A 12,952-nucleotide genomic window follows, 5' to 3' on the forward strand; every position below is an offset into this window, starting at 1 on the left:
TAGCAACCAATGCCTATGATTGGGCAGAGCACATTTGGAATCAAGAGTTTATCAATGAGGTCGACGCGGACCTGGTCATCATACTGTTCATTCAGAATGCTGGTGGGCTCGGCTTGTTTTAGGACAAAAAAAAAAAGTAAAAATGGACAAAGTGATGACGTGCTCCATGAAAAGCAGACCGTGGGTTGGAACAGAAATAAACAGAGATGTGTTTTGTTTTAATTTCTGTACCTCATGGTTGTTTAATTCAAAAATACAGGAAGCAGCAACAGATGCAAATACAGTTATTAAGGTGTCACACATTAGGGCTTTCACAAAGTTGGTGCATTAACTGTTTAGAAATGACAGCTTTAAAAAACATTGTTGTCTCTAGCATGATTATATCTTTGATATGATTTACTTTTAAACTCAAATGTTGCACGTTCTTCACAAACAACTACGCTTTAGTTACACCACTTGACACAACATTTTACTATTTATGTAATCTGGAGTATCTGGGTGCTTCACACTATCAGCTACATTGCTTTATTAGTCCACCTGACAACTTACACCAGTTTAGTCTAGCCCATTGTTAATTATACACCGGCTACCGAACTACACACCTGAATGCAGCCAGGCTGATTTCATTCTGGCTACATTCCTGTTTCCTATCCTGTTTCCTCAGTTGTCGCCAAATCGTTGCACTGGACTCATTACTCAACCTTGGCTCCCTCGCTTGCATACTCACTTTGCTTAAATTCACCTTGGTGTCCTTTTGCCAAAGCTGCTGCTGCAGAGCTGAAGAGCTGTGGAGAGAGGGCTTGAGTGGAGCGACGTGGAAAGCAGCAAGCTGCATGGTGTTACACTCAGTGTTGGGGAGTAACGGAATACATGTACCAATGCTACGTATTTAAAATACAAAATATGAGTAACTGTATTCCGTTACAGTTACCGTTTAAAAAGGTGGTATTCAGAATACAGTTACTTTGTTGAAATAAAGGGATTACACGGCGGCCTTTTCCTTTTGCCCTCTCTATTTTTGGTAATTCCACGCTGGTGGAAACCCAAACAAAACACGCATTAAGAGGCTCTAATGCCTGTGTCTCAATCTCGTGGCCCATGTCACCTCTAATGACATGAAGAAATATTTTTAAAAATTATTATGCAAAAAATTATTTAATATGAAGGCAATAGGCAGAGTGTTACAGGCATCGCCCTAAAGAATGTAGCCTCGTGGGCAGTGTAGTCCGTGCTGCAGGGAGAATGGACTGCCATACCTGTTATGTGTCTGTGAGCGAGGGAGGGAGAAAAAGGAGAGTGGAAAAGTACGAGCTGTCACTGAGCAGAAACGGGAGCTGGAAGCATGTAAATATAATAATTGTAAATGCCGGCAAAGCCACTTTACTTTGCACTTTTATTTTGAAGAGTACCTTAGCACTTCCTCTTTTATTGTGTCAGACTTCCTGTTCTGTTCTCGGTGAGGCGACGCAAACACGTTGCTTCAGAGTGAGTAAAAGCGTTTGTTTTTGAGGGTACTCATGCAAAACTATGTGTTTTATTTATCTGTCACATGCTATAACTTTGAAAGTTTACTCAATGTGGTTGAATTCGTTTTTTATTGTGTATGCATGTCATTTGTTTGTGGTGTGGAAAGACTGGCTAAGAGATGCGCATGGAGGAGGTTGGCTAGCTGATTCAGCATGATTAGCACCCTTGGAAGCAGAAAGAGGTTGGTTAATGATTGCAAACGATTGTTTATGTATTTAAGACACAGAAAGGTTGTTGTTAATTCATTTTATTAAATGCTGTAACATAAATAGTTTAAAAACTATTGATTTATGTCAATATCACTATTTGGGTTAATCAAAATAATTTTCTATAGTAAAATGCGAACATTTCTGCACTTTCTACTTGAATGTTTAATGGTATTTGTTTGTGCATCTTTATAGTTTTCACGGTGCCATATTGTCGGTGGTTTAAAGAGGAGAGAATAAAGTTGCATCAGTCGAAGCTCTCTGCGTCACGAGTGGTAATTCCAAGTGGGCAGCTACAGTGAAAACTCCTTGACTGCAAGAGACCTGCCATCCCTGCAGAGATCCTGACACCATTTCATCAGAGATCCAGCTACCAACCTGTTACCAGCCAGCTGATTCCACTCGCAAGGTTAGAAAGAACAGCATACTAAAGCTCAAGACTCCAGATACTAAAAGAGACATTGACTACCAAGAAGAAACACGGGACTGCTTACACACATGCACAAGCTTAATGCATAACTAGAAACTCTTTAAATAATGTTACGAGGCCAAATTAATTCATGGACTGCCAACACATAATATTCCTGAATCTGGTTAATGTTTCTTGGTGAGCGAAATGTGTTTTTTGTGGAATAATAATTCACAGGATGTCTGTTTATGAAAAGGTTTAAAAGGTGAAGCTCATTAGCTAATTTATGAACATTTGTTGTTGCTGTCTTACGCTAAACATACCTTTGAATGTCCATAATCAGTAAATGTTTGACACAGCGTTACTCTGTGGTAAAGATTAACTACAGCTTTAAAGTATAGTCAGGCAGTAAGGCAATCAAAGCTACAATCGACTTAAGGCAGCTACAGAAACAAAATGTCACTACCGGAAGAGCAAACAGACAACCCCACAAACGCACCATGTGAATCCAGCTCATCAGAAGAAGAAACAGACAACCCTATAAACGCACCATGCAAATCTAGCTCACGTGAGAGAAAATTAACAGAGAAAGGCCTAGAGATGCAAAAGCACGATATCAGAAAGCGTGAAAAATCATTCAACAAGACTTATAACTCTTGGAAGCTCGTAGCAAGGGAAACTAGAACAAAACTAAAATCCCTCTGCTCAGCAGAAAACCTTAATAAACTGCAGCAAAACATTGAAGCAAAGCACGACGCTGTAAGTTCACAGTATGAACCTATCCTGCGTAACAGTAACACCACACCTGACATTGTCAACAAAATGGACGCCTGTGTTACACTAACAAAGGAGGTATGTAACCTCATAAGTGACCGTCTAAAGACTGTTCATGAGGAATATAATAACCATCTTGAGAAAGAAAGAGTAAGAGAAGTGTTAAGCAAGAACGAATATGGGTCTGTTTTTGGCAACAGCATGACAGAAACTGCAAGCTCTATAGAGTTGTCAGAGCAATTGAGCCGTCACTCTGGCTCATCCTGTACCCGCAACAGTAGAGTAGATGCAGAAGCAGAGCTTGCTGCCAAGCTGGAGCAATCAAAGGCTATGGAAGAAATTCAAGCACAGCAAGCACATCTTCACAAGTTAGAAAGTGAATGGAAACTCAAAGAGGCAAAAATGTTGTCAGAAATTAAACTAAAAGAGGTGGAAATGCAACAACAGTTGGAACAAGAAAGAGCAAAACTACAGCAGTTACAAGCAGACAAAGAAGTTGCTATAGCAATAGCTCGCGTGAAGGCGTACAACAGCCTTGAAGGGTTTGAGAACCACAACGGGGAAATTGATAGTAAAATTAGCTCTGCTTGCTACAGAAGGCAAATTGAACCTCAGCTGAATCCAAATGCCGCATCATTCCAACCCCACCAAGCAATTCCAGAAATGACAACGACCCAGGAGTCTGTCAGCTTAGCACAAGCAATCGCTAGCTCATTAAGTATGAATCGCTTGCCAGTTCCTGAGCCTGCCACATTCAGTGGGGACCCTTTGCAGTTCACCGATTGGAAAATGTCATTCATTAATCTGATTGACCGAAAACCCCTTCCAGCAAGCGAGAAGATGTTTTATCTGAAAAATTATCTCGCAGGAGAAGCACGCAAAGCGGTAGAAGGTTTCTTTTACCAAGATTCAGAAAATGCATACAAGGGAGCATGGAAGGTCTTAGAGGACAGATATGGGAACCCATTCATTATACAGAAAGCATTTCGTGATAAACTCATGAGATGGCCGAAAATCAGTGCAAATGACCCACTAGCGCTACGAGAGTTTGCTGATTTCCTCAAAGGATGCTCTGAAGCAATCCCACACGTCAAAGGACTAGCTATCCTAAACGATTGTGAAGAAAATCACAAATTGCTCAAAAAACTGCCAGAATGGATCGTGCGCAAGTGGAGTCGAATTGTTGTAGATGAACTTGACGAATGTGGCACCTATCCAAATCTTGCATGCTTCACAGACTTCCTGAGTAGAGAAGCACGGATAGCTTGCAACCCGATAGCTTCTCCACTGTTGATGAATTTCAAACCTGTAGATGATCGAATCCCAAAGAGAGCCAAAGTCTTCAACACAAACATGCAACCAAAGAGTTCCGCTCAGGAGAAACAAGACACAAACATTAGTAAACCAAAATCACCTTGTTCTGTTTGTAAAAGTGAAACTCATGGAATCTCAAAGTGTCCCATCTTTACAGCTAAGAGTGTTGAAGATAAAAGGGCATTCATCCATGAAAACCGGCTCTGCTTTGGATGTTTAAGAAAAGGTCATATCACCAAAGATTGCAAAAGGCGACACACGTGCAACATTTGTGAACGTCGTCATCCAACCTGCTTGCACGAAAACAGAAAGCGAAACCCTGCAGAAGCAGTAACAAATAGCTCCACTCCCAAGGAAGAACCTGTAAACCAGGAAACACACAAGGTCATGTCTCATACATCAACACAACGCGTTTCGGCTACCTCAAGTATTGTCCCAGTCTTTGTGTCTTCTGTACAAGAACCACAGAGAGAAATACTCACCTATGCATTGCTAGACACACAAAGTGACTCAACATTTGTCTTGGAGGACATACTTGATAAGCTGAATGTGGATGTCCAACCAGTAAAACTGAAACTCAGTACCATGACGGCTATTGACACAGTCATCTCGAGTAAGAGTGTTCATGGTTTACAAGTTAGAGGACTCCACTCTGAGAGTTGTATCCAACTACAACAGGCTTATAGCCGCGACTTTATCCCAGTGGACAAGTCGTACATCCCAACAAAGGAAACAGCATTACTGTGGCCTCATCTCAGAAGCTTGGCGGAAAAGTTGCCGCCTCTCCAAGATTGTGATGTAGGGCTCCTGATTGGATATGACTGTCCATCTGCGCTGGCTCCTCTTGAAGTCATCATAGGTGACAAGCATGAACCCTTCGCACAAAGGTCAGAACTAGGATGGAGTATAATTGGCTCATCAAACCCCCACCTAGACAGACAAGGAAACCAAAGCTTTGTGCATCGGCTCACAGTAAAAGAGTTGCCTGTTCCATCAGCAACAGATGTTCTAAAAGCCCTGGAATCAGATTTTGCTGAGAGAACCTATGAGAACAAATATGTGTCCCAAGAAGATGTCCATTTCATACAGTTCCTCAGTAATCACATCACACAAAGGAAAGACGGACATTACGAAATGCCTCTCCCTTTCAAAGGGAACAGCCCACCCAACCTGCCAAACAACAAGAGGTTAGCCACGGTACGTCTACAGTGTCTCAAGAAAAAACTAAAGGCCAACAAACAATACTACGATCAGTACCGAACATTTATGGACGAAACCATCAACAGGGGTGATGCAGAGCCTGCTCCTATAGCATCTCAGGGGCAGACCGAGTGGTACCTGCCACATCATGGAATCTATCACCCCAGGAAGCCGGACAAACTAAGAGTTGTTTTTGATTGTTCGGCCAAATCCCATGGTGTCTCTCTGAATGATACCCTATTAACTGGACCTGATCTTATCAACCCTCTGGTTGGAGTGCTTTGCAGATTTCGGAAAGAAGCCGTGGCCGTAATCTGTGACATTGAAAGAATGTTCTATCAATTCGCTGTCACCCCTGAATCCAGAAACTATTTGAAATTCCTCTGGTGGAAAGAAGGTGATTTGGAGAAAGAACCTCAGGAGTACAGAATGGCAGTTCATCTGTTTGGAGCTGCATCATCTCCAGGATGCGCCAATTTCGGTTTAAAGCATCTTGCACGACAACATCAAACCGACTATCCTCTAGCATCAGCCTTTGTGGAGAAAAACTTCTACGTTGATGATGGATTAGCCAGCGTTTCATCAGTTGAGGAAGCCAAAGAACTGATCATTCAGTCACAAGAGTTGTGCAGAAAAGGAGGCCTGCGCCTTCACAAATTCAACTCAAATGAAGAAGCTGCTCTCTCCAACTTAGACCCTTCTGAAAGAGCAGCAACCATTGAACCTCATGGGTTTGACCCATCCCCTTCAGAACGTGCTCTTGGCATTCAGTGGTCGATAAAGGAAGACACCTTCAGTTTTAACATCAGCCTGAAAGATCAGTCTTCGACTCGCCGTGGTTGTTTGTCCGTCATTGCCTCACTCTATGATCCACTTGGATTTATCGCTCCATTCAGCCTAAGTGGAAAACTTATCCTACAAGAGCTTTGTCACAGAGGCATTGGATGGGACGACCCACTCCCAGAAGATGTGAAGCCACGGTGGGAGAAATGGATAAATGGTCTTTTCAAGTTGAAGGAGGTCTCAATTCCAAGATGTTACCACCCACACGACTTCCAAAACATTGTCAGAGTAGAGCTACACCATTTTTCGGACGCCAGCTGCTTAGGATATGGTGCATGTTCTTACCTGAGATATAAAAATGACAAAGACGAGGTTCATTGCAGCCTTGTGATGGGAAAGGCAAGGGTGGCACCCTCAAAGGTCACAAGTATCCCGAGGCTTGAACTCGCAGCAGCGGTGGTTTCTGCAAAAGTAAGCGTCCTGTTAAAGGCTGAGCTTGACATGAAAATTGATGATGAATTCTTCTGGACCGATTCCCAAGTGGTACTTGGTTACATCAACAATGACGCTCGCAGGTTCCACATATTTGTCGCAAACCGTGTTCAACTCATTAGAGACAACAGCAATCCCAATCAATGGTATTATGTGGACACCTCAGAAAACCCAGCGGATCATGCATCCAGAGGGCTTCATGTTTCAGACATCCACTCTACAAACTGGCTGCAAGGACCAAAGTTTCTCTGGGAACGTGAGTTACGTCTAACACCTAGCACTCCAGCTGAGTTACTTGTTGGTGATCCCGAAGTCAAGACAATTCAGGTGCTCGCAACTGACGTCAGTACCTTCAATGATATTCTCGATCGTCTGAATCAGTTTTCATCTTGGACAAAACTCATAAAGGTGGTTGCAAGAATCAAAAGACTGAGATCTCAACAAAAGCATACTGAACATGTGACGATCGAGGAGCGTGAGAAGGCTGCTGAAGCAGTGATAAAGATCGTACAGCAGCACGCCTTCCCTCATGAAATAAAAACGTTTCAAGCCAAAGGTGACCTTCCAAACTCAAGCTCTCTCTTCAGTCTTGACCCCATCTGGTCTGATGGACTCTTGCGCGTTGGTGGGAGATTAAAGTGGTCGTCTCTTTGCCACAAAGTGAAGCATCCACTCATCGTACCAAGCAACAGTCATATAACCAAGCTCATTGTGTCCCACTACCATGCTAAGACATGCCATCAAGGTCGAAGCCAGACACAAATGGAGCTTAGAGCAAATGGATTCTGGGTCATTGGTGGGAGCAAGCTGGTGGCCAAAATGATACACACCTGTGTGCTTTGCAGGAAACTTCGACGACCTACAGAGAGCCAGCGAATGGCTGAACTCCCTAAAGAACGTCTTGAAGCCTCAGCACCCTTCACATTTAGCGGCATGGACTGCTTTGGCCCGTTCATTGTGAAGACAGCACGCAAAGAACACAAAAGATATGGTCTGATTTTCACGTGTCTGTATTCAAGAGCTGTCCATATTGAGATGCTTGAAGATTTGTCAACAGACTCTTTCATCAATGCATTGAGATGCTTCATCAGTCTTAGAGGAGCTGTCCAACAATTACACTGTGACCAAGGTTCTAACTTTGTTGGTGCCAGGAACGAATTCAAGGAAGCACTTAAGCAATGCGACGCCAAGCAATTGGAGACCTTCTTATCTGAAAAACAGTGCGAATTTGTCTTCAACGCCCCTTCTGCCAGCCATGCAGGAGGTGTCTGGGAAAGGCAAATAAGAACGGTTAGGAATGTGTTGAATGCAACCTTCGCACAGTGCCCAGGTCGGCTTGATGATGCCTCCCTCAGAACGCTGCTATATGAAGCCATGGCTATTGTCAACAGTCGCCCATTATCAGTTGACGGAATCAACGATCCTCATGCACTGGAACCTTTAACGCCGAATCATCTCATCACGATGAAAACAAAGGTTGCTCTTCCACCCCCCGGAGTGTTCATGAAAGAAGATTTGTATGCTACAAAAAGATGGAGAAGAGTCCAATACCTTATTGAACAATTCTGGGGCCGCTGGAAAAGGGAGTATCTGCTCAACATATCAACAAGGCAAAAATGGCACTTACCTCGGCGTAACCTCAAAGTCAATGATATCGTTGTTATCAAGGACGACAATCTCCCACGAAACCATTGGCAACTAGGTCGAGTTGTGGAGACCTTTCAAGACAATGATGGCTTAGTCCGTCGAGTTAAAGTGCGAGTCGGAGAGAGAAAGCCTCAAAGAAAGCAAGATGCCCCTTCTAAACCTTCAGTAATTGAGAGACCAATCCAAAAACTAGTACTACTCCTTGAGAATTAAATAAAACAAAATATGTTAAGGCAATACTAGTTATGTTTATACACTACCTTAATCCATTAAGTATACTTACCTGTATAACTCTGATAGTTCAATTCAGTCATTTATTAGTATAAGAAATCCTGTACAATTCACTTGCTTTGTGAATTTGTTCGTTCATTGTATCAGGATTTGGTGGGAGTGTAAATGCCGGCAAAGCCACTTTACTTTGCACTTTTATTTTGAAGAGTACCTTAGCACTTCCTCTTTTATTGTGTCAGACTTCCTGTTCTGTTCTCGGTGAGGCGACGCAAACACGTTGCTTCAGAGTGAGTAAAAGCGTTTGTTTTTGAGGGTACTCATGCAAAACTATGTGTTTTATTTATCTGTCACATGCTATAACTTTGAAAGTTTACTCAATGTGGTTGAATTCGTTTTTTATTGTGTATGCATGTCATTTGTTTGTGGTGTGGAAAGACTGGCTAAGAGATGCGCATGGAGGAGGTTGGCTAGCTGATTCAGCATGATTAGCACCCTTGGAAGCAGAAAGAGGTTGGTTAATGATTGCAAACGATTGTTTATGTATTTAAGACACAGAAAGGTTGTTGTTAATTCATTTTATTAAATGCTGTAACATAAATAGTTTAAAAACTATTGATTTATGTCAATATCACTATTTGGGTTAATCAAAATAATTTTCTATAGTAAAATGCGAACATTTCTGCACTTTCTACTTGAATGTTTAATGGTATTTGTTTGTGCATCTTTATAGTTTTCACGGTGCCATATTGTCGGTGGTTTAAAGAGGAGAGAATAAAGTTGCATCAGTCGAAGCTCTCTGCGTCACGAGTGGTAATTCCAAGTGGGCAGCTACAATAATAACCACTGCAGCCGAAAAGAGTGCCTGACGAGCCCAGTTGTAAGTAAGCTATTAAGACTCGACTGTACACTGTGTTCGTGTTTTCCTCTGAAACAATAAGTTTTGTTGGAGCAGTCTTTCAACGCCTCTCTCTGTCTCTCGCTAGCAAAGTCGACCCAGACAACACAGTAAAGCTAGTTTTCGGCTACAAGCCCGACACGAACCCGACGTATTAGCCAGAGGTCCCTTTACTACGGCCGCTGACCTGTTTTATATAAGCACGGAATAATTTTCTATATGAGATCGCTGCAAAAATGGTGAGTACCTTCAGTAATAGTAATAAATCACACAGCAATAGTACATTCATGTAGTTGTAAAAAGCATGATAATATCTCAAGTAATCCCAAAGTATTCAGAATAGGTTACTCTCACTGAGTAACGTAACGGAATACGTTACAAAATACATTTTAGGGCATGTATTCTGCAATCTGTAGTGGAATACATTTGAAAAGTAACCTTCCCAATGATGTTGCCTCTCTCCTGACACTTTTCGTGTTCCTTGTTTGCCTTTGACAGGAACTGCTGCCAAGCCTTCCCGTTTCCCCAGGTCAAGACTGTTTTTACAAGTTCTGTCATATCTGGGATAATTGTAATGGTTAAGTCAGTCACCTAATCTCAGAGTGTGCTTTTCAGTTTCTGAAGTCAGCAGGACCCACAAATAAGCACGATGAACAACTGAAGGTGGCTGCAGTAAATGCCTAGCAGAGCAAGGGAGGGAGTCCAGCATTTGGTGATGTCCATGGCTTCTTCAGACAGTCATTGATATTAAGGATTTTCATCCAAGTATTAGAAAATATTAGAAAACCAGCATCTTTGTATAAAAAGTGCTGTACTTCCTAACCATTAAATTAAATTAAAGCTGAAAGTCTGCCTTGAATCACATGTTGATTGTTTTATTTGAAATATATTGTGGTGGTGTAAAGAGAAAAAGTTTTTGAAAAGTGTCTTGTCCAACAAATTATAGACTTATGTATACTTCATGCTATACACATGTCTTATGTTAACAATTAGACATTTAAAATTCTGATTTGCTTTGCTGATTTTGAAACATTTAGCTTGTTATATGCAATGCTGTGCAAGTCTTGAACCATTGGTCATTTAATTATATTTTGCTTGCAGGGAGCCAGACCTTCATGTAGTTTTTAAACATGATCTTGAGCAGCAGTTCTCCAAAGCTTCCAAAGTTCTTTCATAGTTTTTCTTTGGACATTAGCTGCATTTTCACTCATTTTCAAATGTTGGTTTGATCAACTGCTGAAAACCTCTGTTTGAGGTTACCTGTCAAGAAGCTCTTCTTAAGGAAGGCAGGCGGGACGAAAAGCCTGAGGAGCCAAGTTACACAAGAAGTGGACTGAAAATCAGTGGCATATAGAGGGATGAATCGGACTTAGAATTGGTCCAGACTGCCATCAGTATGTGCAAATGAGGTCAGGACAGAGGCAACAGTGAGTGTTTATGATTATCTCTAAAACACAGGGGATGCTGTTTCACAGATGGGAGCTGGATTTTAGCCAGTGCTCTTGGGAATCTTGTCAACACTGATGACATTTTAAACACAAAAATACTGTCAAATTTTGATCCACCATGCAGTCCCATCAGGGAAGCATCTGATTGGCAACAGCTTCATTTTGCTGTATAGCAGTGATCCCAAACACACTGCCAATGAAGTAAAAACCCACCTGGATAGAAAAATACACACTAGGAGCCTATGAGTGATGGACTGGCCTCCCCAACCTAGATGTCGACATTATTGAAGCCGTGTGGGATCATCTTAACAGAGAATAGAATAAAAGGCAGCCAACATAAAAAAGAGCATCTTTGAATGTTTTTCAAGAAGACTAGAGATCCAGAATACCCTGTTATATTTATTAACATCATTAAACACTAGTGACCTGGTTCCACTAGAAGGAAGCAGGAATTCCAAAACAGGTGTGCTTAAGAGAGTTTGGGCGGGTTTGAAGAATAAAGAAAATGCCAAATGTCAACTTTCAAGCTTGTTAAAATGGTGCAAACTCTGTTTTTGCCTTATATACTGTAGTTCCTATCCAATATTATCCATGCACTATGGAAGGTGTAATCGGGATTAGCTAATGTTGAGCTAACAAAGTAAGTGAGATTAAACTGAAAGACAGAACTGGCTGACCTCAGTGAGAAAGGTGTTACCTTATATTACAAGGGTGGAAATGATAGGCATACTGTACATAACTGCAAAACTGAGGGCAAAGAGAGGGAGCCTTTCAGGTCTGGCATTAGACTAAACTTGGGTGTAATATTTCTTTATAACCAGCATAAGCTAATTATTGGATGATTTTCTGCTAAAACCATATTCATATGTGCAAGTTTGTTTTCCAAATGAGACATCAACACCAAATGCGTGGATGATGTTTTCAGTATGGAGGTAGAAACAGTAACATGGCGCGTGTGTCATTAGTTAAAACAGAGTTTATTCAAAATGCTGAGCAAATTTTAGGGTAAAATATACATAAACACAGAAAGAATCCCAATGTTGTACTTGCTGCATTTTTACATGCCACAGTTTAGCATATGTTGCTCATTGTGCATTCACTCTTGTGACTCTCGTCCTAGACACAATGTAGCATCTCAAAAGGGTTTCGTTCTCAAAACACGAGGTACACTACAAACAGCAAAGTCTACCATCACCTTTTATTCGACATAATGAATGAGTCAATTGAATCACTGACCAACATAAATACTCATCTTGGTTTACACACACAGATACACAAAGATAGAGTGAGAGGAAACCATTCAGCATGAGTTGTTGTGATGTAATTACTTTTCATTTGATGTGAAAAATTATTCAAAGTCAATGAGATGGAAAGTGTTCTGCAGTCTATCACAGGAACTGGCATTGTTTACTTCCCCTCCAGCTCATCATTTGCTCTATCTCGCAGTCACAATTATTCTCTCTGTCTTACTGTCACACACATTCCACTACAGTGTATCACATGCCTCATTTAACTAGACACCATGTGCGCATGCATGTGTGCAAACCCTTATGTTTCTGCTGCTGTATTGTGTTTTTTGTCTATTTGTTTTCATTGGGATGTCACTTGGTGTTGGGATGCATCTGTTAGAAGATAAATCTCCCTCATGCTGAGCTGTACTAACAAACATCATTGTATTGTACATTCTTTTAAATCCTATTTAAACCTGGAATGAGGTTTTGATATGTGTTTGTGTGTGTGTGGACATCTTATTTGGATCAAGACAACTGTATGAAAATACATTTTACTGTAAACGCAGCATTGTGTCCTTTAATTTCAAATCATCGATAGGCTGGTTTGGATAAAAGCTGTGACCACATCCTTCCTGTTTTGTGACATGCCTCCACACTACATCATGGGTAAAGTTTGGTTGTTTGGCTGGGTGTAGTGAGGGACAAGTGAAGGCCCTGAAAACCCATTTCTTAACATTCATGTTAAATTTGACAAAGTCAAACAGTTTTTTTTAGAATAATTAACTAACTCGGTG

This window comes from Aulonocara sp. 'chitande type north' Nkhata Bay, linkage group LG14 (assembly GCF_057382095.1).
Source record: "Aulonocara sp. 'chitande type north' Nkhata Bay isolate Kocher_YH1m ecotype deep benthic linkage group LG14, A_spYH_male_GT1.1, whole genome shotgun sequence".
Classification (NCBI taxonomy): Eukaryota; Metazoa; Chordata; class Actinopteri; order Cichliformes; family Cichlidae; genus Aulonocara; species Aulonocara sp. 'chitande type north' Nkhata Bay.